The 25,335-nt window shown below is 41.9% G+C and overlaps 1 protein-coding gene across 3 annotated transcripts in view; it reads left to right on the top strand.

Annotated features, from left to right (window-relative positions):
• The window catches only part of LOC309807485 (uncharacterized protein), a 278,689-nt gene that overhangs the window by 159,449 nt on the left and 93,905 nt on the right, over window positions 1-25,335 (top strand). For all 3 annotated transcript variants that reach the window (XR_014294580.1, XR_014294581.1, XR_014294582.1), the window contains 2 exons: window positions 3,289-3,440; window positions 24,422-24,484. The gene's annotated coding sequence lies outside the window, so the exon portion shown is untranslated. The remainder of the gene's footprint in view (window positions 1-3,288; window positions 3,441-24,421; window positions 24,485-25,335) is intronic.

Here is a 25,335-nt window from a genome sequence, read left to right as displayed (position 1 = left end):
TGTATATAGTAATGTGTGTATATGTTAATCCCAAACTCTTAATTTATCCCTCCCCCACTTCCCCTTTGGTAACCAGAAGTTTATTTTCTGTCTGTGGGTCTATTTCTATTTTGTAAATAACTTTATTTGTTTTGGAGGTGGTATTTTTAAAATTTACTGTAATCGGATTTTTTATAATCCTTATTAATATTGGGTTCTGTCTTTAGACTCTGATACAATGCATATTAAAGGTACCATTTTTCTTTGCCTTTGTTTCCATGTCTTGCTGATGCATTTTACATGTGTGTATTTTTGCTAATTTCCCCATTGGAATGGCCAACAATGAAATTAGCTTTGGAGGCAGCATTCAAACAGAGATCAGGCAACACTCAAACAGGGAAGATAAGGAAGGAATTCGGACATGAGAGGTGGGGGTCTTTGACCAGTTGGCTTCTAAACATCTCTTTTAAAACCGGAGATTCTCCTTAAACTGATGAGAGGGTGGGAGTGTGGCCTTCTCCTTTGTGTTTTCCACTATTCTAAAGGGCATTTGCCTCACCTAGGAGGTACTTAAATATTGGAATTCCTGAGACAGTAAAATAAATAATTCTGTTCAAGAGAAACAGAGGAAAAGGCGTAAGCACATTTTGCATTTAGGTGATCCTTGAATATATTAGGACATGTGATCCCCAAATAGGAGTTATACTCTCTGTGTGAGGATTTCCTGCGTTTCTCTTGTCCACTTTCTCCTCTTGGAACTCAGGTTGTTCAGAGACCCCAACACGCTTAGAGCTAAAGGGATCCCCAAGGGTTATTTCAGTCCAGAAGGTCTTCCTGCCTGGGCCCATCCTTTGACCAAAGAACTTCCAGTGACAGAGCCCTCCTGACCTTCTCCAGGCAGGAAGTGATCCTTCTAGTTTTGGATTGAGCTAGCAGGGTATTTTTCTTCTGTGAGTCAACAAGCATTCTCTTTGGAGTTTCTCCCCCTTGGTTCCATCGCATTCCCTGAAAGCTAGAGCAAATCCCATCCCTTCCTACCTGAGCGCCCTTTGGATATTTGAAGATAGAAGTCATTTCCTGTACGGAGTTGTATCTTCACCTGCCTAAACATTTCCACTTTTCCACATTCCTCCTGAGACGACTTCTGGTCCCTTCTATCCTATGGTTGCTCTATTATCAGCATACTCCATTTTGCCTGGGGTGGAGCAGAACGGGATGCCCCGACCAGCCCAAAGGGAAACAAGACTATCCCTCCCACCCAACTCATTTTCCTCTTCTTCCACCCATGAGCATGTGTCCTTTGCGTGCTCCAGACCCTCTGATACCTTCTCTTTGAGAAGTATTCCTGGATTTTTATTCCGTTCTTCACAGCAGTCCTGTCACTGAAGGTCCTCAGGTTGAGATCCAATTACATGAAAGGAATCTTTTTTTTTGTTTTTGCAGCTTTCCTTGAATTCTCCAAATCCTTGTTGCTGTTTTTTACTTGAATTCAGTTTATAACAACATGTAAGTGTCTTCAGGGTGTGTTGCCTCTTTCACATTCAGTCCAGAGCCCAGTATAGGTATACGTATAGTATAGAAATATTTAGTGAGTCCATATCATGACTCGACACATCTCCTTCATCACATTATTTCAGCTTCTTTTGCCCAGGGTATTTCTGTGTTTGTTTTCTCTTTGGTTCTATAGTGTCAAGGTTGCTTATGGAGAAAGAGCCAATGAAGAAGCGATGGTTTTTAGTAAGTGGAGTTTTATATTTTTACTCCCAGCTCAGTCTTTCTGTGTGGTTCAGTACAGAGCTGCTACCAACATCAGGGAGGTAATGGAGTTTAAATAGACATCAGTGGGAATTGGCTTGAGATTTGGCTTGCTGAAATTAGTATGCCATGGCCTGAGTCCCCTGGCCAGGACAGTTAGAAGAGTCACGGAGGCAATGTGATATGGTGAGAAGAGCTCTAGGCTGGAATAGATTTAGGTTTGACCCGTATCATGGCCACTTATCTTGTGGGCAATTAACCACTCTGAACTCAGTTTCTTCATCTATAAAATGGGGTTAACCCAACTCCATGTCAGAAATGGTATAAGGGTGAAATGAGATAATGTGTCACCACACACGTGGTAGCATGTGAACTCTGGCTGGGGCACTGTTGTCGTTCTGCAGCTTCCTTACTCAGTTCTGGCAAATAAAGAGCATCCCAGTAGGCCCACTGGTTGTTTCCCCAGCTTTTGACACAATGACACAGTCTCTCCGGCTGGCTCGGTCTGGGTCCAGCTGTCTGTGTCACACCCAGCACGTGGTCTTCACGGCCACCGCGTCGGTCAGTACTCCTTAAGGGTGCCGCTCATTGCCCTGCGCTGAGGAAGGCCCTGGAGCCCCACCACGCCCGCTCTGCCGAGACAGAACACAGTCTAGACACAGGAGGCACGGGGAAGTTGGGAAACCTGGGCCCTTAGCTCCACCGATGGCTTTTCTAGAGCACTGGACACCTTTCTAGGTTGCATGAGCCTCCCATTCTGTTTGCAGAAAGAGTGCTATATTTGATTTCCTACTTGACTGCCAGGGTAGGTGGGAATGAATGAGGCGGAATCTCTCCGGAGAAAGATACTATGTGAACATACAGTCTGTTTCCATCAAGTGGGGAGCAGGAAGTTGCCAGGACTCCAAAAGGATGGGTGCCCACACTGGCCAGAGTCCAAGAGCCTGGACTGTCTCCCTGTCCTCAGACGGCGGAGACCACGCCTGTCCCACCAGAATAGCCCTATGTGAATGTCCGACTTTATGATACATTTGTGCTGTTGAGGGAATTGGACGTGAAGAAGAGGCAAGTGGTTGCCAATCACCACGTCCATACAGAGGGTAAACTGTGCAGGCTCATGACTCATGCCATACTCACCTGGACCAGAGACCCCCAGGCATGGGGAACTCTTGTCTCTCCCCAAAGCGGTTCCCTGATTAGTTACAGAGGGGCTCACACAGGGGCTGTTATTCATGGCTGGAGCGGGACTCCACAGCCCCGGGGGTGCGCACCCCTGGGGTGTGTGAGCTCCTCTCCCCCTCCTCCCGGAGGCCCTGACCCGCCTGGGTACCGCCTTGCCATGCCCTGCATCTTCCACAAGGGGGAGCCCCCGGAGGGCAGCAGAATTTGGGAAGCGCTGAAGTTTTCTCCTCCTGTCCTCTTAACTGATTTTCGCGTACCCAACTGTTAGATTCCTTTGTTGCAATGTTGGGGCCTGAGCTGACACTTCTGGAAGCTTCGGGTGAGAACCACAGCTGATATGCCATCTTTTCTGGTTTGTTGTTATTTACCTAGCATCATCAACTAAGGTGGAAAAGTAACAAAGAGCTTGAAGACTTTCATGGATCCCAGGCCCTGGATGGAGGCAGGCGGCTTCAGACAGCATCAGACAGAGAACCAAGAAAGCCGAGGGGCAGCCGGAAGGTGCCTGTGGCTGCCGAGCCCAGGTAGGTACCCGGGAGAGGACAACGGAGGGGCACATGGGGCACAGAGCCCCTGATGGTGGGAAAAGTGGATGGACAGGAGAGGCGGAGGGGGAGAAGTGCAGACAGGACCTGGGAGACTGAGGGAGAGCGAGGGAGGAGCCCCAAAGGAGTGCAAAAGAAAAACTGCTCGCTCGTAGGTCGTGATGCAAAAGACTGACCACAGAGCCGGAGAGGGAGGGTTTGGGGGCTGAATCAGAGACTTAAACTTGTTTGAAGTTGGTTCCAACTCAGCTGCCCAGAAACTTCACAGGACATTGGAGGCCAGGAGTTTGCGAGCAAACGCTCAGTTGCACAAGAAAATTCAAAGTGAGTAAGTGTGCCTGGAAGTCGCTCTAGACGTTCTGGTTGTGTGTCACAGGGCCACACCTACTCCGGCCTTTTGACCTAAACGAGGAAGAATTCTGGGCTGAGGGCAGTGTGTTCAGGTTCTTCCCACTCTGAACCAATGTCTCAGGCCTTCCCTCCTTCCGTCCAGTTTCCCACAGTTGCTCTCAGGAAGGACCAGGGGTCAGGTTCTCATTCTGCCATTTAGCGAGATTAGCTCAAGCAAGGAAACCTCTCGTCTCCGTTTTCTTTGTCTATAAAAGGGAGATAATAATGTATTACTGATGAGCCTTATAGGATTTTTCTGAGGGTTGAATAAGTAAGATAATGTGAATAAATGCTCTTAATGGATTATGATTGCTAGCCAAATAAAAGATAGCATTAATAATAATTAGTTAATATACCCTTACTGCTCTCAGCAGGGTATTTTCTTACGGAGCTTTGGAGGAACCTGTGTGTGTGTGAGAGTGTGTGTGTGTGTGTGTATCTATATATATGCATGTCTTTGGCAAATAAGTGGGAAACTTTGTGTTCTTTCCCTTTTAGCCATCTTCGAATGTTCTTTTTCCCAGCCTCGGCTACATTTTTCTCTGTCTCAAACATGCAGATAGTGATTGATGGTGTCTGCTTTGCTCGCTGGAAGCATGGTTTGGCTGTGTCCTGGACTCTGTGCCGCCCATGTCAGTGTCACACCGTGTCTCAGGCACATGCTCAGACTGAATGTGCTTGGAAGAAGCGAATAAGAGGCTGAGTTTTTTATCCCGTCACCATATTCCCTGCCTGGGATGTTCTTTCCAGTCTGCTTGTTACTTAATTCACTAAAATCCCTCACATGGGAAACTGGGGTCTGCATTCTGAGTCAGGCTGGTTGAGGCGACCTATGAAGGCTGCTGAGGTTGGCTTTGATACCTGTGGACACGTTCACCCTTTCTGCAGGTTCCAGATGAGTGTGGAATACGGGGAAGGCAGTGTAGACTGGGAGCAGATCCTTGGACTTCACTGAGCCATCTCTTCCCCTTCTGTCAGGTGAAGTCCTTACTAGCCTTCCTTGCTGCCTCCAGATGTAGATGGGAGGCACTCCTGAGATTATATCTGAGCACACCAAAAGTTTGTAACTCGACAGTGTTGCATAATTATAAGGTATCATCATTGTTATTCTGCTGCAGGTTTTTTACTAGTGATTTATCCGTATTTTACAGCTTGCATTATTTTAAAAGCTATCTTTCCACAGATGTTAATGTGCTCTCCTTTTCTTCTCCACCAATTGACTGATAAATATTTACAGAGATGCTCAATGATACACCTACTCACCTCCAAAAAGTTGGTATCCCATCCAAATCACGTGTATACGTGCACAATATGTACATAGACTGTATTTTCCTACAACCTCCAAGCACGTATGTATCCCTTCTCTTTTCAAGCATGTACTTACTCCCTTTTTAATATAAAATATATGCAAATATATATTGGAGTAAAAGACATATGCTGACATTCACACAGCATACTTACTTAGAGAACAGATTTAATGGGCAAGAGGAAAGACACATCACCCTATCAGCATTCCAGCTCTTTTCGAGTCCAGAAGTGACCACAATACACAATTTGTGTGGTTACAAAAAAATCATGGATCAATTTCTGCCCTGTTCCTAGTAATGAATATCAATATCTTACCTCTTGCAGACAGACTCTTAGCAGCTTTAGATAATTTTAAATGAGTTTTTTTAAAATACACTTGCAAAGTCAATTATTTTGAATCTCATCTGAAGCAATTAAAAAACATCCTGACATTTAAGGTGATACTTTTTTCCCAAGTAAAATAATTATAAATAATACTAATTATGAGCAAATCATTCAGTTACTCTCAGTCTGGTTCAACCTTTAGGTTAATAAACCAATCCATTAAAATTCATCTTGCTCAAAGGACCAATTTGTTAAAAAATGTAGTGACCTTTCACCACAAGTGTGATTGATATTTTCTTCAACAATAATCAGAGCTGTCTTTCCCAGAAGAGAGTGTGGTCAAGTGATAGGTGTAGAAAACTAGGGTTCTTTTATGCCTGTCTCAGTAATACTTCTCAGGTACAAAATGATGTTGATGAAGATGGTGATGGTAATACACAAAACTAAAACTCTGATTTCAAAAAGTACCTAAAAGAGATGTCTGTAAGCCTCAGGACAGTTGCTCACAAGAAGTGACAAAATCATTAGCACCGGGAAAGATTTTAATAAGACCTTCTGTCTGCCTCTGAGGTTTCATTTCCTCCAAAGATGTAGGGCAGGGATTTGCAAATATGGCCCATGGGCCAAATCCAGTCTGCCACCTGTTTCTGTAAATAAAGTTTTATCGGAACCAAGCATATCCTGTCATTTGCATATTGTCAGTGGTTGCTTTCCTGCTATAAAGGCAGAGTTAACTAGTTGCAGTAGAACCCATACAGTCCACAAAGCCTAAAGTATTTCTTATTTGGCCCTTTACAGAAAAAAGTTTGCTGACTCCAGGTGTAGGGTAATGAAAACAAAAACAAAGCCAGTTGTCTTTGAATTTACGCCAACAACTAATATTTAAGCAGCACTTTACAGTTTATAAAGTGTCTTTGAATTTACGCCAACAACTAATATTTAAGCAGCGCTTTACAGTTTATAAAGTCTGACCACGTTCTTTTGCAATTTAAAGGACAGAGAAATTGCAGACTTTTCCACGGTCATTCAGCCAGTAAGTGGTGTGGGTAGGACTTAGCCTCTAGAGAGTGAGGGGCCCCGCCTTGATGGCAGCCTAGACGGAAGTGGCCTGCGGAGGTGGCTCTCAGGGGGAAGTGATGGCCGTCCATCTCTTTCATCCACGCAGAAGTGCTCGTTGCTGAAAGATAGTTGAGGAAGCAAAACTCTTGACATTCTGTTCCCTCTGTATCTGACCTTGACATGGGTGATTTTAACCTTGTTCTGCTTCTACCTCCCTATTCTCATAACCAGAATGGTACTAATAAACCAAAAGGAGAGGAAGGTGCTTTGCAGTCAAACAAAGCTAAGCTTTATTGCTTCAACTCTCGCTTATCCGCACTGAAGGAATATGACCACCCTGAAATTGGCACTGGGGCGCAGGTATTCTGAAATAGCCGGTAACAGCAAAGTCTTTGTGGAGTATGCTATCTTTTTTTTTTTTTTTTTTTTTGCAGTACGCGGGCCTCTCACTGTTGTGGCCTCTCCTGTTGCGGAGCACAGGCTCCAGACGCACAGGCTCAGCGGCCATGGCTCACGGGCCCAGCCGCTCCGCGGCATGTGGGATCTTCCCGGACCGGGGCACGAACCCGTGTCCCCTGCATCCACAAGCAGACTCTCAACCACTGCACCACCAGGGAAGCCCTATGCTATCTTTTTTAAAGTTTGCTTTTTGAAATGGCAATACCTCTCAACTATGTTTTCCTTTTACTGGGTTTATGGTCAAAATTATATTTTCTCACTTGAGCTTGTTGTATCTACTAGCAAGGTGGGCCATAGGAACTGGATATAAGAGGAAGGAAGGCTGGGATGAATACCTTGCCTTTGGGATCTATGGATATAAACCAAGTTCTTTGCAGAGACCAAAGACTTTCTGAATCTTATATTTTCTTGGAAAGGAGATAAGGGATAAAACGAGAGAGATGAGAATTAAAAAATTCTAAGTCAGACCTTTCCTGAAGATTCTGAGCCAAAGATAAGGACTTAAACAATTGATCTAATTCAGATTTTCCTCTAACAATGTTTATTTGGAGTGTGCACTCTGGCACGCACCACTAGGAGTTGAAGGAGTATCACATTGACTAAGATTCAGATATTCTTCAGGAAATGATTTATCAGAGAAATGAACATGCGTGTACGTGTCTATAATGCAGTTAGAAATAATTAATGGAAAGGGAGCACAGATTAAAAAATCTGCGCATGCTCAAAGAGACATTATTCTTCCTTATTGGAACATCACTGATGATGCTGTGGAGGAAGTGGCATTTGGTGAGACTCAGAGAGTATGTAGATTTTAGACATTTGGAAATAGTAGGAGGTGGGCATTCTAAGAGGAAACAGGGAGCAAAGTCACAGAGCAAAGTATAGGATTTGTATGTGATCAGAAAATCATTCATCTTATTGGGAGCATATGGTTAATATAGGCATGCAGGAAGGTATGGCAGGTGAAGAAGGTCAGAGCCAGAACCTAGAGGGAGTTGTAGATTTAAAAAGTTTGGTCTGGGGCTTCCCTGGTGGCGCAGTGGTTGAGAGTCCGCCTGCCGATGGAGGGGACACGGGTTCGTGCCCCGGTCTGGGAGGATCCCACATGCCGCGGAGCGGCTTGAGCCCGTGGGCCATGGCCGCTGGGCCTGCGTGTCCGGAGCCTGTGCTCCACAACGGGAGAGGCCACAGCAGGGAGAGGCCCGCGTACCGCAAAAAAAAAAAAAAAAAAAAAAAGTTTGGTGTGTTTTCAGTTGATGATGAGAACCATCGCATATTTTTCTGCAGGAGAATTACATGATCATACCTGTGATTTACTGGAAAAGAGTGTAACAGATGTTTGAAAAGAACTTGGATGCAAGGTCGCAGTTAGAATCTAGAACAGTGGTCCAGGCGAGGCGAATAACGTTCACTCCTTTTGTCTTGTGCTGTGTTCACAAGAATGCTCCTCTACAACCTGACTGTCATAGGTTATGGCACTGGCTGGGGGCTTTCTGAGGGCATTTATTTAATGACATGTCAGTGGCATTTACTCATAAAACCAAAAAGCCATTGGGGCCAGAAATAGGGGTTTTGGTTACTTCCCCAGACAGGATGCAGTTGGGGTGATTATACATGTGATTCATCGAGGTCGGGAAACAAGTCCTCCACAAACAAACACCCCTCCCCTCCAAGCCCAGTGACTCACGGCTTCTTCAGTTTGGAAAGCTCTGGAGTCCAGGCAGAATGTGAGGTATGATGTTAAATCATAAATCCTCAGTGTTCATTGTTACAAGAGAAACATTTTTATTCATTCTTATGATCATTGAAGCAATAAACATCGAGTGAACTCTTACTATTTTAGGCACAAGGACATGGAGTTATAAAAGCATAGTTCCTGCCATAAAGTATTTTCCAGTTTACCTGGGAAAACAGATATAACATAAGTAGAGTATTCCATAAATGTTATAATAGAGAGATGCAAACAGTACTAAAGGGTCAGAGGAAAGACCTGTAACTGCTCTGGGAAGGGAGGAGTGGCATTGGAGTTGGGTCCTGCACAATGACTGTTCATCATGTATTCATTCGCTCATTCAGCAAATAATTATCGAGCACTTACTATATTCCAGGCACGGTTCTAGACAAGAGATTTCATACTTTTATGGCGCTTGCTTTCCAGCAGGACAACTTGGATATTAAATAGAGCTGGGAGCCAAACAAACAAGTTGCTATACTCAGGGAATTTACATTCTTGTAGAGGAACATTACAGAGGGTGGCAGCTAACACTTTGTTCCAAGAAAGAGCAGCAAATGCAAAAAGAAACATGAAGCCAGCCCTACTGGGAAAGAATGGAGAAAGGAACTGCAGGTTTGGGGGTATCCAGTATGACAGGAGGGCTTATTTATAGACCTTAAATTGGATGCACAAGTCTCCATGCTGTTCTTTGGCTGGAGTTGACAGAAAATGGAGACTCTCCTTACATGGAGACACACAGCATTGGGTCCCCAGACATTCTGATTTTGCAGTGCCTAGCAGGCTACTGGGGTCACTGATTCAGGAATCTGTGTACTGTGGTTTGGACTCACTGATGATTTTTCCGTACCTTTGTCTGACTGTCCTACAGTGACCTAGTGCCATGGGGCTAAAAATTTAAGACACTGGCTGCCTCCTTGCTTAAATATTCAGGTCAAATTCTGTCACAGCCAACTCTGGCTTGGAGGTCATGCTTGATTCTCGTTTTATCAGGTTATCTAAAATAACCTGGCCATGAGGTGGTTATTGTTATGGTACTCACTGGAATGGGATCTGACCTATATAAGGAAAAGAACTAGGACAGAAATAGCTCTTCAGCCCATCACAGACTGGAGAAATCCAGTATAAGCAACTGCAGAATCACAGAGCTGGATGGGACTCAAGGTGACTTAAGGTTATATTGACACCTGCCTCTAGGCAGATATATGCCTGTCTGGAAATTTAATATAAATTCTAGAAGTCATTATTTTAACAATACGTAAAAATTTACCCATCCTGAATAGTATAGTTCCTTTCAGGGCAGGGATGCTGCCTAGCCTCGGGCAAAACATCTTTGAACCTCCTATTTTACAGTAGACCTCAGAACCCATAGCGTATTCTTTTGGATATACTTAGTAGGAGGAAATGGTTGTCTTTGGAGGCTGTTTTGCATTTTCTAAAAACCAAGTGCCGTATCCAGTTGGTCCAGCTGAATGATACCATTTTTGATTAAAAATGAATTTAAGGGCTTCCCTGGTGGCGCAGTGGTTGAGAGTCTGCCTGCCGATACAGGCGACACGGATTCGTGCCCCGGTCCAGGAAGATCCCCCATGCCGCGGAGCGGCTAGGCCCGTGAGCCATGGCCGTTGAGCCTGCGCGTCCAGAGCCTGTGCTCCGCAATGGGAGAGACCACAACAGTGAGAGGCCCACATACTGCAAAAAAAAAAAAAAAAAAAAAAAAGAATTTAAATGCACTTATGAAATTATGAGGTGACATTTTTGTTTGGCTCGTAACCGGTTCAAAGGAGACTTGTCAGCACTTGCAAAAGTAATAAGTACATATTCTCCCAGATGGCTAATTTGAGGGTCTATGAGCTCTGGTAAACTGTACAACTTCTCATTCTACTTGGTCAACTACTTGAGGTCAAGGTGTGCCTTGTCTCAAAACACCCACCTACCAGGTGCATGCCAGGGGCTAGTTATAGAATTAAGTAGAAAACAATAACATCATCACTTTACAGTAGTATCATGAATTCTTTGCCCATTGTGATTTTTTCACCAAATGTGAACCCTGTTATCACTTCTTACCTTGAGGCTAATTACCCAGCAGATGGCAACAAGGGCAGCAGTCTGTGTGGACACAGCCCTGTTCTGGGAAGAGAGTTCAGCTTCTGTTGTGAGTCGGATGGGTACCTTGGGGAAAAGTGCCCAAGCCTGTGTCCCCATCTTTAAATAAAGAGATTGAACTCGATGATGGGAAAAGGTCCATTTGAGGAATAAAATATTGAGTAGCTACCTTGCGCCTATCTCTGCATGTTGTGGGAGATATTAGTAAGTTCTTAGTGTGGATCTGGATTCTTGTGTTTGCAAGTGACAGAAAACCAGCTTGACTAAGTTGAGGTAGAAAACCAAACTTCAGCAAAGGCAGGGGTCCACCAGACTCCAGACATCACCAGAGTCAGGGACTCGAGCACTTCCACGACACCCTTCCTCCAACTTTGTCCTCAGCTTCTCTCTCCCAGTCAGCTCTGTTCTCTCAGATTTGCTTCCTCGGTGAGCCTGAAGAAATTTTCAAAACCTCTGGGAAGTCCTCTGGGCCAGGGGGACAAGATACCACGTGCATGACTTGTAGCTGCTGTTAGAACCATGAGGTTGGCTGGAGAGAGGGGCCGCTCCCCCAGAGAAGGGGCTGCTGTACAGCCCAAAAGTAGATAGAACCCCTCTAAAGCCTGCTGTCGCCCTTTGCGGCCCACTCCCACCCTTTTCTCTCAGCTCCACGCCCATTGGCTGGGGACCTTCTACTCTTCTTGAAGCTTCTGCCCAACTTCACTGTCTCTGAGGGCTGAGCAGCACAATCCCTACCTGTCTGCACTCCCAGAGCACCTTGAACCCATCTGCACCCCGGATGTTGCTTGTCGTGGTCTCTATTTTTTTTTTGCGGTACGCGGGCCTCTCACTGCTGTGGCCTCTCCTGCTGCGGAGCACAGGCTCCGGACGCGCAGGCTCAGCGGACATGGCTCACGGGCCCAGCCGCTCTGCGGCACGTGGGATCCTCCCGGACAGGGGCACGAACCCGTGTCCCCTGAATCGGCAGGCGGACTCCCAACCACTGCGCCACCAGGGAAGCCCTGTTGTGGTCTCTTGATCGGTCTTTCTCCCTCATGAGACTGGGAACTCCTCAAAGGCGATAACTGCCTTAATTGGTTTTGTGTTACTGTATGTATTTATTAGATTACTTATTTATTAATTATTGTCAGCCTACTGTATACTAGATTCTGGGGATTGAAAGTGAAGGAACCCAAGATCGCTGTTCTCAAGATGCCCAAGGTCAAGTGCGGACATGATAAACAGACACTTGCAGTACAGTGTGGTGGTGTGAATCCTCCACAGACGACTGCACTGGTGCTCTAGGAGCACACGGCACCCAGGAGGGTCTCCTCCCTAAGCGAGGACAGGGGTTGAGGAGTCCAGAGAGAATTTCCGAGAGGTAGGAAGGGGCCACCCCGGTCTGTGCTGGGTTCTGTTGCATAGGATTGAACCTGGTTGTATAGGGTCTAGAGGGAGGGGACATTCTTCAGGGGTCTCTGAAAGTACAGTGTAACCAAAGGCTTATGTTTGAGTGGGATAGATAAGGCAGATATTCATTAAATAATTGGTAAATAAGACAGTTTTAAATAAAGTACTAGTTTTACTAGTACCTTTGCACAAGGAATACAGAAAAAATTGAGATTACCAGGAACTTATAAGGGACATCCTTTGGAGCACGTGGGTAGTACTTCACTTCATGGGGAGTTGACGGTGCTGAAATCAGAGAGGCTGGGTTTCCATCTCACTCTGCCAACTATTAATTTGGTGATAATCTCTCAATCTCTGATTTCTACATCATAAAATGAAGACACTAAGTTCCACCTCTCAGAGTTATACTGAGGATAAAATAAGACACGTAAATGAAAGTACTTTATAAACTGTAAAGCACAATACAAACTTAAGTTATTCTTCAAATGCATTTATTGTCACAACAGAGAGTTCTTAATTGACAACAATATTTGGAACTATGAAAAAATGAATAAATACCATTACATGGAAAGATACAGTGTTCGCCTTGAGAGTTATGTTAATTTTTCTCACTGGCTAAACACTGTGGTTAATGCTATTGCACAATGCATCACACATTAACGAGTTGACTGACTTTTCCTGTATCTCTCACTCTGAGGATAGTGCAGTTTGACTCAGCTGGCCATGTCACAGGGTAGGAATTAAATCGTTTGGATGTAGTGATTATAAGGTGTTCTCTCCAAGTGAACTGTATTTCTGTAGACAGAAGGTTCGCCTAAGGATTTCCCTCTAGCTATACTACTCTAAGAGGTGAAACTTTCCCTTCAGTGCCTCTGTTTCCTCCTCTTTGAATAATCATAAATAATGATAGTATTGTAAAGAGTCACACTCACACAGAGGATCTGAAGAAGTGTGATCCCATTATATTCTGTGTGAATTTGTCTTAGGTTCTGCTCAGGTGTGGGAGAGGGCAGGGAAGTACAGCCAGCAGATACAGAATGACCCTCTAAAGGAGTCTGAACTTTGAGTCCTTGAGTATATCTCAGAGACTAGGATGAAATACTAAATTTTAGTTGTCCCAGTGGTTTAGGCACACTGTAAAAATAATCATTCACTCCATGTGCTCCTCCAGTTTTCCAGAGCTCTTGGCCATCACCTGGGAGGGAACCCCTGCCTTGTCTCCCACGGACACCACCAAGGCCAACCCAGAGCTGCCCATTATAGGAGAGAATGACTCTACTGCTTCTTCATGTTGCTGTGAGGGTAGCCCTGAAAATCATGGAACGGGGCATTAGAGATTTGTCACTCACTCTTATTCAGTGATGAACCCAGAGTCCATGGAAGTAAAGGCTTATCACTCCCAGGCATGGGGTCAAAGCCATGGCCAGTTGGTAGTTTTCTTTCTCCACCCATTATTCAATTTACCTCGTCTTTCTAAAAGTTATGTTAGGAAAGAGAGCGTGGCTCCTTTTTGGAATACTAGACCTATGAGATTGTAGTACAAGTTCCACAAAATAACAGGGTATTCTAAGGTCAAACAAGTTTGAGAAATTCTGAATATGTCCCCAGTAGAGATACAAAATGTACATGCACATGTCTAAGGCTGCAAACAATTGAACTCAGCTTTCCTAAAGTTATTTGACTCTAGAACTGTTTTATTTAGTAATATTCATTAGCATCTTGAGTGCCTCTTTTTCTTCTTTAGTACAGTTTGGAAAATGCTATCTTCAGAGAAGCTTCAGTAAATCTTCCTATTAAAGGCTGAAGTCTATGTCTTAGATTGAAGAAAAGTTGAACATAGCTTAGATATGACCTTGTAAATAGGGAATACTTGTCTACCATCCCTGAGATTCTTTTCAACAGCCCATTCTTTATTAAGTTGGAGGTTTGCAGGGAGGGGAACTGAAATAAGCATTGGCGTTCTAGTTCGTTCATCCGGTAAAGCTCTATTTTCAAGATTAATTCAGAAGTGAAGTTTTTCTTCTTTCTCATTAGACTGGATAGATCTCATGGAAAATCCCTTGAAAACGTTGAAATTGATGCCCTTCCCTCCCCTCTGCCCTTTTGCCTTCCTTTGTAGAGAATAAGTCTGGATTTGATTTATAACTATTATGGTTTGTATTTGATGGAACCCTATGGAAATCTATTCGCCAAGGGAAAGAGTAATAACTAGTAGTTTTAGCTGTAATCACAGAAAAATCCTTTCCTCTCCTTCAGTCTTTCCATGGCTCTGTGATCATAAGCCATACCTTTAGTGAAACCTTTCTAATAAATGCTAAGGTTGTGTTCTCTTTCCATAGCTTCTCCAAAGTATGTTTTCTTCCTACTGACAAAATAGTCAGGAAGGTAGTGGAAATGGGATCAACTCTGTTCATCATAGGCTTCATTTTATTCCTCTTCTCAGCGTTCATTGATGAACTTTCTTCTCCAGTCACTGGTTTCCCCTGCATTGCTTCAGAATTTATTCATATCATAGGATGTCATATTACCTGTGGTGACACAATGCTTTGCAACCGACCTCAATCCATTCATATATGTATTTTCTCTGCCAACTAGAACTTAAAGTCTATTGGCGGCAGGTACAATATATTTACATCTTTCGCATTATCTTCAGAGTCTCATTCGTATATAGTGCTCTGTACAGAGTAGACATTCATTTATTTGAATTGATGTAAGAATAATTTCCATGGAGTTGAATGTGAGTGAGGATAGCAGCTTCTCTTTGCGGCTTACTATCTCTGTGCCTAGAACATAAATGTTGGAGTCCACCTGACCTGAGTTCAAATGCCAAGCCAAAGAAACATTAATGTGTGCTCTTGATCAGGTTACTTCCCTGAGCTTCCATTTCCTATACATAATGGAGATAGTATATCTACCTTTTTTAAAGCACTATTGAGGATAGTAGTTAATAGTTTAAGTTCTGGTGTTAGACAGATCTGAGTTTGAATCTCATCTCTGCATCTTACTTGCTACCTGATCCTGAGCAAGTTAGTGAGCCTCTCTGAGCCTCATTTCCCTCCTCCTAGAGCTGGGATCCATCATAGTATTTATCTCATGGAGTAGTTTGAGTTAAATAAAATAATGCCTGTAAAACTTAGAATGGTACCTCATACCTAGTAAGAATTCAGTCAATGTCAACAATTACTATAGCAGAGCCCCTAGCATACCTGGCACTGGTGGGCTCAAATAAACTCTAGTTCTTTCTCCTGCTAATTCTCATCTTTAAAATAGTTGCCACCAGCAGACACACTTTTTAGACCCGTTGGCTAATGGGACTTCATAACTTTTGTGTATGAGTGGTTCTATGACTCTTTTACCTGTCTTAAATGGCACCAAAGTCTTCTGAAGAAAAGGCTTTTATGCGGGGGAGATCATGAACATCTGGATTAAAAAGAGTTTACATTCTTAAAGTGAGTTGGGTTGGAGATATTTTTTATTAAGCATAGCCATTTTGTGATTTGATTTCCCCAGGATATGAATCAGAGAGAAAAAACTGAAGTTTTGTCCCAGAAAAAAAGGGGAGGACAGGCAGAGGATTTTTCACTGGTAAGGCAATTTACACACTTGTCCTTTTCATAGTGACTCATGGTCTGTGATACATTTCATAGCGATGTCTATGAGTTTCCAAATCTGGAAGAAGACATATCAGCCAAATAAGGGAGAGAGAAGAAAACAGACTTTTAATCCACCTAGTTACCATTCACAGAGCTTTAGAAGTAGAACTCCAAAAAAATGGCTATTCCAACACCCCACATTTAGTCACATCTTTAAACCCATTGAGAGAGAGAATTAGCTAATCACTTCCAAAATATCTTCAGCAGACCAGCAGAGGAATTTAGTCTCTAGCTCCAGTGTTCTAGAAAAAGTTCTTTCTTCCCAATCTCTTCTCTTCCCCAACCCTCCCCCTTTCTTTTTTTTTGCTATAATTTGAGGCTAAATCTTCACTCTTTTCTAGCTTTCATATTGTCTGAACTAAGTCCATCTTAAAATAAGTTTGTAAACTTTTTAAAAAGTTATTAAAGCTTACCCCTTAGTCTTTTTATTTTACTATTTAAGCAGTCTCAACTCATTTAAAAAACTGTCTTAAGTCCAGTTTTTCCCTACTTTACATAATTTCGGGTTACTATTCTGAGGGTGTTCCCCAGATAGTCTAATAATAGAGTAAAAAACGCCAGCACTTTGTTATATCCACTTGGGTACCCCCAGGACCTAGTGCACTCAGCATACAAGTGCTTAAATAAATGTTGAGCGAATGCATAAATATGGCTTCATGTTTGTATAGCTTCTAATACTTTATGGAAAACTTTAACTTCCTTAAAAATTTGTCTGAGGTTCTCTTACTTTCACAACAAAAAAATCTTCCTTTCAGTTTTAAACCCAGTAAGTGGTAAAATGGAGACCGGACCTTAAGTCTCCAATTCTCAGCCACATAAGTTTCTTGACTTAACTTGAACATTTTCTAAAGCCAGAGCTGCTGGTGTTTTGAAAAATACAGACCCCCAAACTCAACCTTATACTCAGATAACGGAGAGAATGATGGAAGGAGCGCATACCAGTTGTAACATGTCTTTGTTTGGAAATATATCTGAACGTCATGTTATGTTTTCATTGTAAAATGTGATTTGTTCGATAGATAGCTTTCCGTCTCCTCTAACCCTGAGCTCCAATTCCACTGCCTTTCTGCAAGCTTATCACTTTTTTTTTTTTTCACATAGTATCTCCATATTTTGTTATGGCATGAACTATTAGTAGGACATGACAGGGCACTTTTAAACTCTTCATCAAATGTACATGGTGCCTTGATTAAATGGTGCATGATCAGTGTAAGGGTCTCAGGACACCTCACAATGCAGTCCTTGCTGGTCCAAGATTTCTTTAGTGCTGAAATCAACCAGCTTTATCATTTATTTCATTTACTTTGCTAGAACTGACAATGGTGGGTATTAAATGATTAGGGAGACAGGGTATCTTGAATTGAGATCTTTAAAGTCAGGGACTGTGTCAGAAATTTTTATACTCCCTTCCCCTAATCCATGGTCTGGCACAGAGCAGGTGCTTAATACGTATTTCTTATATTGAATTGGCATCTATTAGAAAATCCCAGACATCTGAGACTCAGTCTTGACTTTGTACATAACAGTGTGCCCTTGAATAGGTCACTGAGCTTTGCTGTGTCATCTGTAAAATGGGATATGTATCTACTCTTAAAGAACTAATGAGAGTGTGAGAATTACAGGAAGTTGGGCTTTACGGAATATTGGTTTTGGATTTCACAGACCAGGCGGAGTTCTGTTCTTTAAATAAATACTTTACAAACTGATGGTCTTTGTGTCATAATCCTCTATCAAGCAAATAATCAAAGCAAAGTGACTCTTGGTGACCTACTTGTGGATTCATATTTGTAATTAGAATGTCATTTTTGACAAATTCCTACAACCCTCAATATCTACTTTTTCCCCTCAATTCACATTCCATTGCTATAGTCTTTATTGTTGAAATGGAATTGTCAACTTGAAGCTAATTTGAAAAATGGTTTGCTTCAATCTGGGTTCATAAATCTTAACAGGAAGAGCGAAGAGCCAAGTAGCTCAGAGCATTGTGAAATCATTAAATTAGGCTCCTGGAATATGTGAGTAGTCTTCTACTTTCTCGTTAATCTGAAGCAGAATGCCCAGAAAGAGTATTTCATAAATGTTAGTGTTGGGCGCTGGATGACCTACGAGTGTATTGCATTTATCAGTGAAGGCAATCTGTATTCTAATGTTGCCTTGTTAAAAAAGTAAGTCATTGTAAACTTGAAAATGAACAATAATGACGATTTCTCTCATTTTGTTTCCTCAGTGTTTCTTAAACCAAATGCCTAACACAAAGTAGGCATTAGAATCACCTGGAGGACTTGTTAATTCACAGATAGTTGGATACTATCATCAGAGTTTCTGATGAGGTAGACTTGGAGTGGGATGGGTCCCAAGAATTTGCAATTCTAACAAGTTTCCTGGTGTTGCTAATGCTTCAGGTCCAAGAACCACACACTGAGAGCAGTTACCTGATCTCCCTTATGATTGCCAAGGCTGATAAAAACAAATATTCCATGAACTGCTCCTCTTTTTCAAACTACTTTACTAAAATGGGACTTTGAAAAGCCATCAATGGCACAAACCACAGGTGGACGTCCGTGGGTCAGTGTCTATATAGAACTGTGATGAACACTAGAAAAAGAAAGCCAGATTTTTTTTTTTAAGTTAAACTTCTAGCTCCTTCACACTGTTGTGGTCTTTTCCAAACTTCTTCTTGAGTCATCTGAAAACATATTACCTGAATCTTTAAATGCAAAAGAAGGAAGATGTGTCTCCATTTTCCCCCAGATTGTCATTTTTGGTTCCATACTCTCTTTCCCAGAAAATAGACCATGTATTCAGGTATGTATTCAGGTATCTTCTCTTCTTGCTTTAGGATAGACTTAGATCCTAGACAATAATTCTCTATCAAGCTATTTTAAGTCAAGCCCTTATTTCCTATAGGCACGATGTTATCAATTCAGGGGGTTTTTGGGGTGTATTTGTGTGTGTGTGTGTGTTTTGTTTTTACTGGAAGCCTATTTCATTCAATTCAATTCAACACCCATTGAGTGATTTCATATGCCAAGCACTATTCTAGATGTTCAGGAAAAGACATGACCAAGATCTACTCAAATTCCTGCCCTTGCAGAGCCTACATTCTAGCAGAGACAGACAGTAAACTTAATACATAAAGCAATATATAATGTTCCTGGTAGTAGATGCTATGGAAAGGAGGAAAATAAAGCAGGATAATAAGGTTCAGGACTTCAGGGGCTGGCAGGAAAGGGTCGAGTGTGCACTTGCAATTTTACATAGGGTGCCATTTGAGAAAAGACCTAGGACAGGTAGGACTGTAAGCATGTAGTTATCTAGGGAAGAGTGTCACAGGCAGAGAGAACAGCCTGTGTGAAGGCCAAAGGGCAGGAGCATGGCTGGCATATTTAAGGAACAGCAAAGAGGACCGTGGGGCTGAAGCAAAGTGTGTGAAGGGGAAGTAGTGATAGATAGGAGAGGTAGTATCTGGGTGAGGTCATGATCATGTAATGTTTGGTAGGTCACTGAAAAAGACGTTGGCTTGAATCTGAGTGAAAAAGGAGTCATTGCACAATGCTGACTTTTTAAGAAGGACCTGTTCGAGTGTTGTGTTTAGAGAATACTGAGTAGGGCAAGGATAGGAGCTAAGAGGCTGGTTACAAGGTTATGCCAGTAACCCAAGCAAGAGATGATGTGGCTTGGGCCATGTGTTGATTGATCAGTACAGGTGGTGAAAAGCAGTTAAATTCTATATATTTTGAAAGTAAAGAGCAACAGGATTTCATGAGAGATTGGATGTAGAATGTTAAAAGAATCCAGGTGTTGGCCTGAGAAGCTGCAAAGATGAAATTGCTATCAGTTGAGATGTAAAAGGCTGTAGGAAGAGCAAGTTTGTGGAGAATGTTGGGATTTTGATTTTGGATATACTGAGTTTGAAATGACTATTAGACACCTGATGGGAGATGTAGAGTTGGTTGCTGGTCATGCACATATGAGGCTTATGAGAGTATGTGGAGTATGTTTGGGCTAAAGGTGGAGTTATCAGCTTGTCAGTATTGAAAGTTTTGAGGCTGAATGAGACGATCAAGGGAGTCGGTGTAGATAAAGCAGAGGAGAAGAAGAAAAGGACTCAACCCTGGGATTCTCTAGCACTAAGAGGTCAAGAAGGAAAAGAGACACCACCAAGGAGAGATTGGGAAGGAGTGACCATCCAAGGAGAAAAACTGGGAGGGTTTGGTGTCCTAAAAACCAAGAGAAGGAAGTGTACCAGTTAGAGGGGAGTGAAAAATAGTGTCAGATGCTGCTGCTGGGTCAAGTAAGATGAAAACTGAAAATTTACTATGGAATTTCACAACTAGAGAACATCAGTAACCTTGACAAGAACATATTTGGTGGCATGGCGATGGTTAAGGTCTGCTCTAAATAGTGTAAGAGGGTGATAGAAGAAGACTTGGAAATGGTGAGGAAAGACAACTCTTGAAGTTCCTGCCGAAGAAAGCACAGAAATGGGAGGGAAACAGGTGAGGAAAGTGGGGTCCCGCTAAGGGTATATTGGTGGAAGTGGTGGTGTTTGTGTTTGTTTGGGGTTGGGAGAAATAATGATATGGTTGTGCAATGATGGAAGTGATCCAGTAGAGAGGGACAGATTAGTGTTTTAGGAAAGATAGGAAGGATTCCTTAAGCAGTTTCATTGGGTCTGCAAATAGTGATAGTATCTAGAATCCAGGTGGAATATTCGGCATCCCAGAAATCAGGGATTTTTATCTATGGTAACAGGCATGTTTGCGGGGGAGTCATGCTGGTGGGGCGGTAGGCGTAGTTGTCGAGACCATGTGTAAAATCCCTTTTGATTGTTTCAGTTTTTTCCATGAGGGAAGAGCCAACATTATCTCGTAAAATATCAAAAATGATTCAAAAGAAAATACAGCCCACATATATGCCTCTTCAAATATTTATTCAGAAAATAAAACAAAGCCAAACATAATATGAAAAGTATGCAATAAATGTTTCATTTTAGGAGCTTTTCTAAATGAACTGAATTGACTGAGGTTTTCGAGTAGAGATGTAATATCTTTTCAAGTAGGGACTCTTCCTGACGAATGTCTCTGTATCAAGCATAGGCATTCTTTGTTGCTCTACTGGCCTTCACATTTATTTAAAATTAGGGGTATTTGTATAGAAATTTTTATTTGCCAATTCAATGTGCATGAATGTCTACGTATGACATTTTTTCAGGTGGTGAATGTGGGTAGAACGTCTCCGTGAGAACTCTTCTACAGTGATCTCTTGCTCTCCATTTCAACAGTATGGGTGATCACTACCGTCTTGTCAGTGGGGTCAGTTTGACATTTTGTAGCTATTGACTGCAGTTCTTAAGCAGATATTAATAGGAGTTATAGCCATTCTTATTTATGATGAGGTCATAAACTTAATCAGAGATAGGAAGCACCTATATGATTAAAAAAAGAGAGATAATGGGCCCTTTAAATAGTTTCCTCTCTGGGGTAAAAAAAATATGTCACTTTCTGGAGGATTGAAACTGTATCTTAGTATACAGTATCAATGCTTTGTATCTTAGTGCTTTGCTTGAACAAAATTTGAAAAACATAATTCAGAAGGCATTCCGTAATGTTTTGCAGTGATAATAAAAAATACTTATGTAAGATGGATGGTTAGAAAATACTCATTGGGGTTCTTCATATTGGGGAACAAGTGAGTTTGAAGCAGAAGAAGATAACCATAGTACTGAACTCATAGGGTTGTAGGGAAAATGAAATGATATTGCCCATATGAAGTTCTTGTTACAGTAGACGGCTCATGTAAGTGTCCAGTAAATTATTATAGTAGGTATAAGGTGATGGGGTTCCTTTGGAAAGAGACAACAAAATTGTCAAAATTAGGGGACTGTTCTTAGTTAGCTGTGGTTTTTCTTCTTTTGGGGGGTGTCGGGGGAGGGTGGCAGAAAGTTATTACAGCCCAACATTACTTTATTGAGAACCAACCTTTAGCAGTAGAACCACATAGGGGCCAAGAAACGATCATTCAGCTTTTATGTGTCAGGGCCTATAGTAAGCATCTAATGTATACATTTTATTTGGTCCTTACAAAAGACCTGCACAGTAAGTTGTATTAACACAATTGTATGGATGAAGGAATTGAATTGGGGAGAAACATTCAAGTGCTACAACAGGAAAATTCTCTGCAAAATTTTAAGTAAATTAAAAGACTGACCCCATCAACTAAGCTACTCACAAAAGAGCAATATCCTTACCAATATCACAATGTGATTTGATTCCTAAGCTCCCATTCTTACTATACAGGTTATTGAATAGCTCATCTAAATCCAACTCAAATCCAAATGCCTGTTGCTGGCTTGGTCAGAATCAAGGAGTCAGCTTACTTTGCTATCTTTCATGGCATTCAGTTCATGCTTCCAAACAAGTATGTAGAAATGGTTCACACTTTGGTATTAAAAGGTTGAAGACAAAAGGAAAATCTCATCTTTTGTCCCCTGAAGGAAAAAAACTCTTCCCATTCCCGAAAGCTACAACATAGTTTCTTTGGAACCTGGTTGCACTTCATACTCAAACTAGTAACACTCTGGTTGATGAGAAAGAGAACATTCGCTCTCTCTTCCTAGAGGAATGCTGAAATTGAAAGAACAAAAAACCCAAAAAGAATATCCAACCCAGTAATTGATATCTAGTCTCATAGTCTGTCATACAGAGTGAAGTAAGACAGAAAGAGAAAAACAAATACCGTATGCTAACACATATATATGGAATCTAAAAAAAAAAAAAAAAAAGGTTCTGAAGAGCCTAGGGGCAGGACAGGAATAAAGACCCAGACGTAGATAATGGACTTGAGGACACGGGGAGGGGGAAGGGTAAGCTGGGACGAAATGAGAGAGTGGCACGGACATATACACTCTACCAAATGTAAAGTAGATAGCTAGTGAGAAACAGCTGCCTAGCACAGGGAGATCAGCTCGGTGCTTTGTGACCACCTAGAGGGGTGGGAGGGAGATGCAAGAGGGAGGAGATATGGGGATGTATGTATACATATAGCTGATTCACTTTGTTATACAGCAGAAACTAACACAACACTGTAAAATAAAGATGTTAAAAAAAAAGAGCATTAAAAAAAAAAAAGAATATCCAACCCAACTTTAAAAACTTTTCTATTCAGAACAAAAGAAAACCCAGTAGAACAATAACTTCCTTTTTTCAAGAGGAACCAAATGGTGGTATCTTGGTTTTAACAACTTTCTGGAGAATTCTTCATTCATGGTAATCAATTGATTAACAGTGAGCAGCTCCATTTGTGAAGGAAGCAGGAATAGTTTGGCTGGCAGAACAACTTACAAAATTCTGTTCATGAATATTACGTAAATTCAATAAATTCACTCAGTAACGAATGTGTGCAATATAATATTTTACACCCGAGTTTAGTCCAAAACAAAAAAAGAAAACACCAGCATTTTGAAAAAAAGTTAATGTGGAAATGTCAAATCACCCGCTCTTAACCTTCTCTATTTTTTTGTTTTTTCTTAAGATAGGAAGGTGTAAAGTCTCCACTCAGTCTATAGCCACCTGAAAATAGGAAAAATGATTCCAGGACATCAAAAAAAAATTTTTTTCCTTTCTATTACCTGAGGTGGGGCGATGGGAAGTTCTCATTTGAGAAGGGACAGGAGAATTTCCTGGGTTTCCATTATGAGTTTAGTATGAGAATAACTACGTGTAAATATATGAAGGATGCTTACTTTTCGATGGGCGAAACCGAAATCATTCATCCATGTCCACAAAGACCAGTTTAGAGAAATTGAAGCTAGTTTTAGCACAGAACTTAATGGCTAAAAGGGTAGATAAAGACAGAAATTAGTTAATAAGAGGAATCATGATTTTCTTTTTTCCCAGAGAACTTAAAAATCTGTGTAGGCTCCATCTTGGATAACCTAGGTGCCTTTCTACCTGGAGACAGGATTCAGCAGGAATGATTCTCATGGGCGCAGAGGATCCTGGGAAAGTCTTCCTTCCTCCCTGTCTCAGGACTTGTTTATACAGTGTATATGCTTTATACTACAAATGAAACTTCATTTCACTTGTTTGATAATGTCTCATAGCCCAGTGGCCAACTCACTTGTTCCTTTTGGCTGATGGCAGAAGGGCTGCAATCCCTGGAGAGGAGAAAAACAATGAGAGGGCAGAGACCCAACCCAGCTTCCTCCAGCTTTAGTCCACTTCACTTGAGGAGTCTATGACTCATCCCTGAGTTCCCCCCACCCCCAAGCAACCTCCATCAAATCATAGTCCCCAAATGTGTTGTTGAACATTTTCTTTAGTGGTGCCATCTTGTTCTGAGATTACAGGGAATGCCGATTTTATTAGAGTTCTTTCAACAAACTCGTTTAATTGTTGCTGCCCTTTGGCAAGTGCTGAGTCACCCTCAGTGCTTCATAGCATTCCAGGAACACCTCATCCTTCTAACTTTCCCTTTTTTTTTTTATGTCTTCCTTTTGTTTGGTTTAGAACAAGTCTCTCCTCTTTTTTCCCCAACAGACTTGTCTTTGGAAAAGACTCAGAAGAGCCAGTAAACTTGGCTTCTTCACTTCTGCTTCTCATGTGAGTATAATTTATATTTCTAACTATTATGCAAGTGTCATTAAACAGCATATTTCCCCAGGTTTTTGTGGAAGAACTGCTTGTTTGATCTTTGCGACGCTAGCACTCTTTTAGAATTAACCACGGAAAAACTTGATGACACTTCCGTGCTTCTTGTAAAATTCATCTTCGGGGTAATTTTATGGTGTGTGTTTTCCCCCTTGAAAGTTTTAAAGAGCTGGATTTCTCTCTCTTTACAGAGTGTTCTAGCAGCTGTGTCTCATTTGCTTTTGCAAGGGCATTGGAAGAAATTGCTATTTTGGAAACTCCTTAACATATGGGATAATTGTGTACAGTACTTTACAGTTTGCATAGTGCTTGCCCATTATTTTACCTAGTCGTTTCTCATAGAAGCCCAGGACATATTATTTACATTTTCCAAAAAGAGAAATAGAGGTCCTGAATAAATAGCAGGAGCTTGGCAGGACAATTTATCTCACTCTGGAATTAATCAATAGATTAAAATCTCTTCCTTCAGATCCTGTAATACCTATGACCAGAAAGCCTCATGCTTTTAGACCAACACACCCACTATGCATCTGAGGAATATGTGGTCCACTAGTTTTAGGTCTACCCTAACAAAAAGCTGTCTGAGTGATTGGACGTTGGAAACTGTGCTGTTTAACTGCTTTTATTAAAGTGATGCTGTGGATGGCTAAAAGCACTGGATCCAGGGTCACACTGCCTGGGTGTAAATCCAAGTTCCAACCTTTATCAGCTGTGTGACACTGGATGAATTCCCTGACCTTTCTCGGCCTCATTTTTCTTATCTGTAAAGTGGGAAGATTAGTTGCTCCTTCTTGGAATTGTGA

The sequence above is a fragment of the Mesoplodon mirus genome, assembly GCF_964341445.2.
Source record: "Mesoplodon mirus genome assembly, chromosome: 7".
Taxonomy (NCBI): domain Eukaryota; kingdom Metazoa; phylum Chordata; class Mammalia; order Artiodactyla; family Ziphiidae; genus Mesoplodon; species Mesoplodon mirus.
This window is presented reverse-complemented; position numbering and strand designations above follow the sequence as displayed.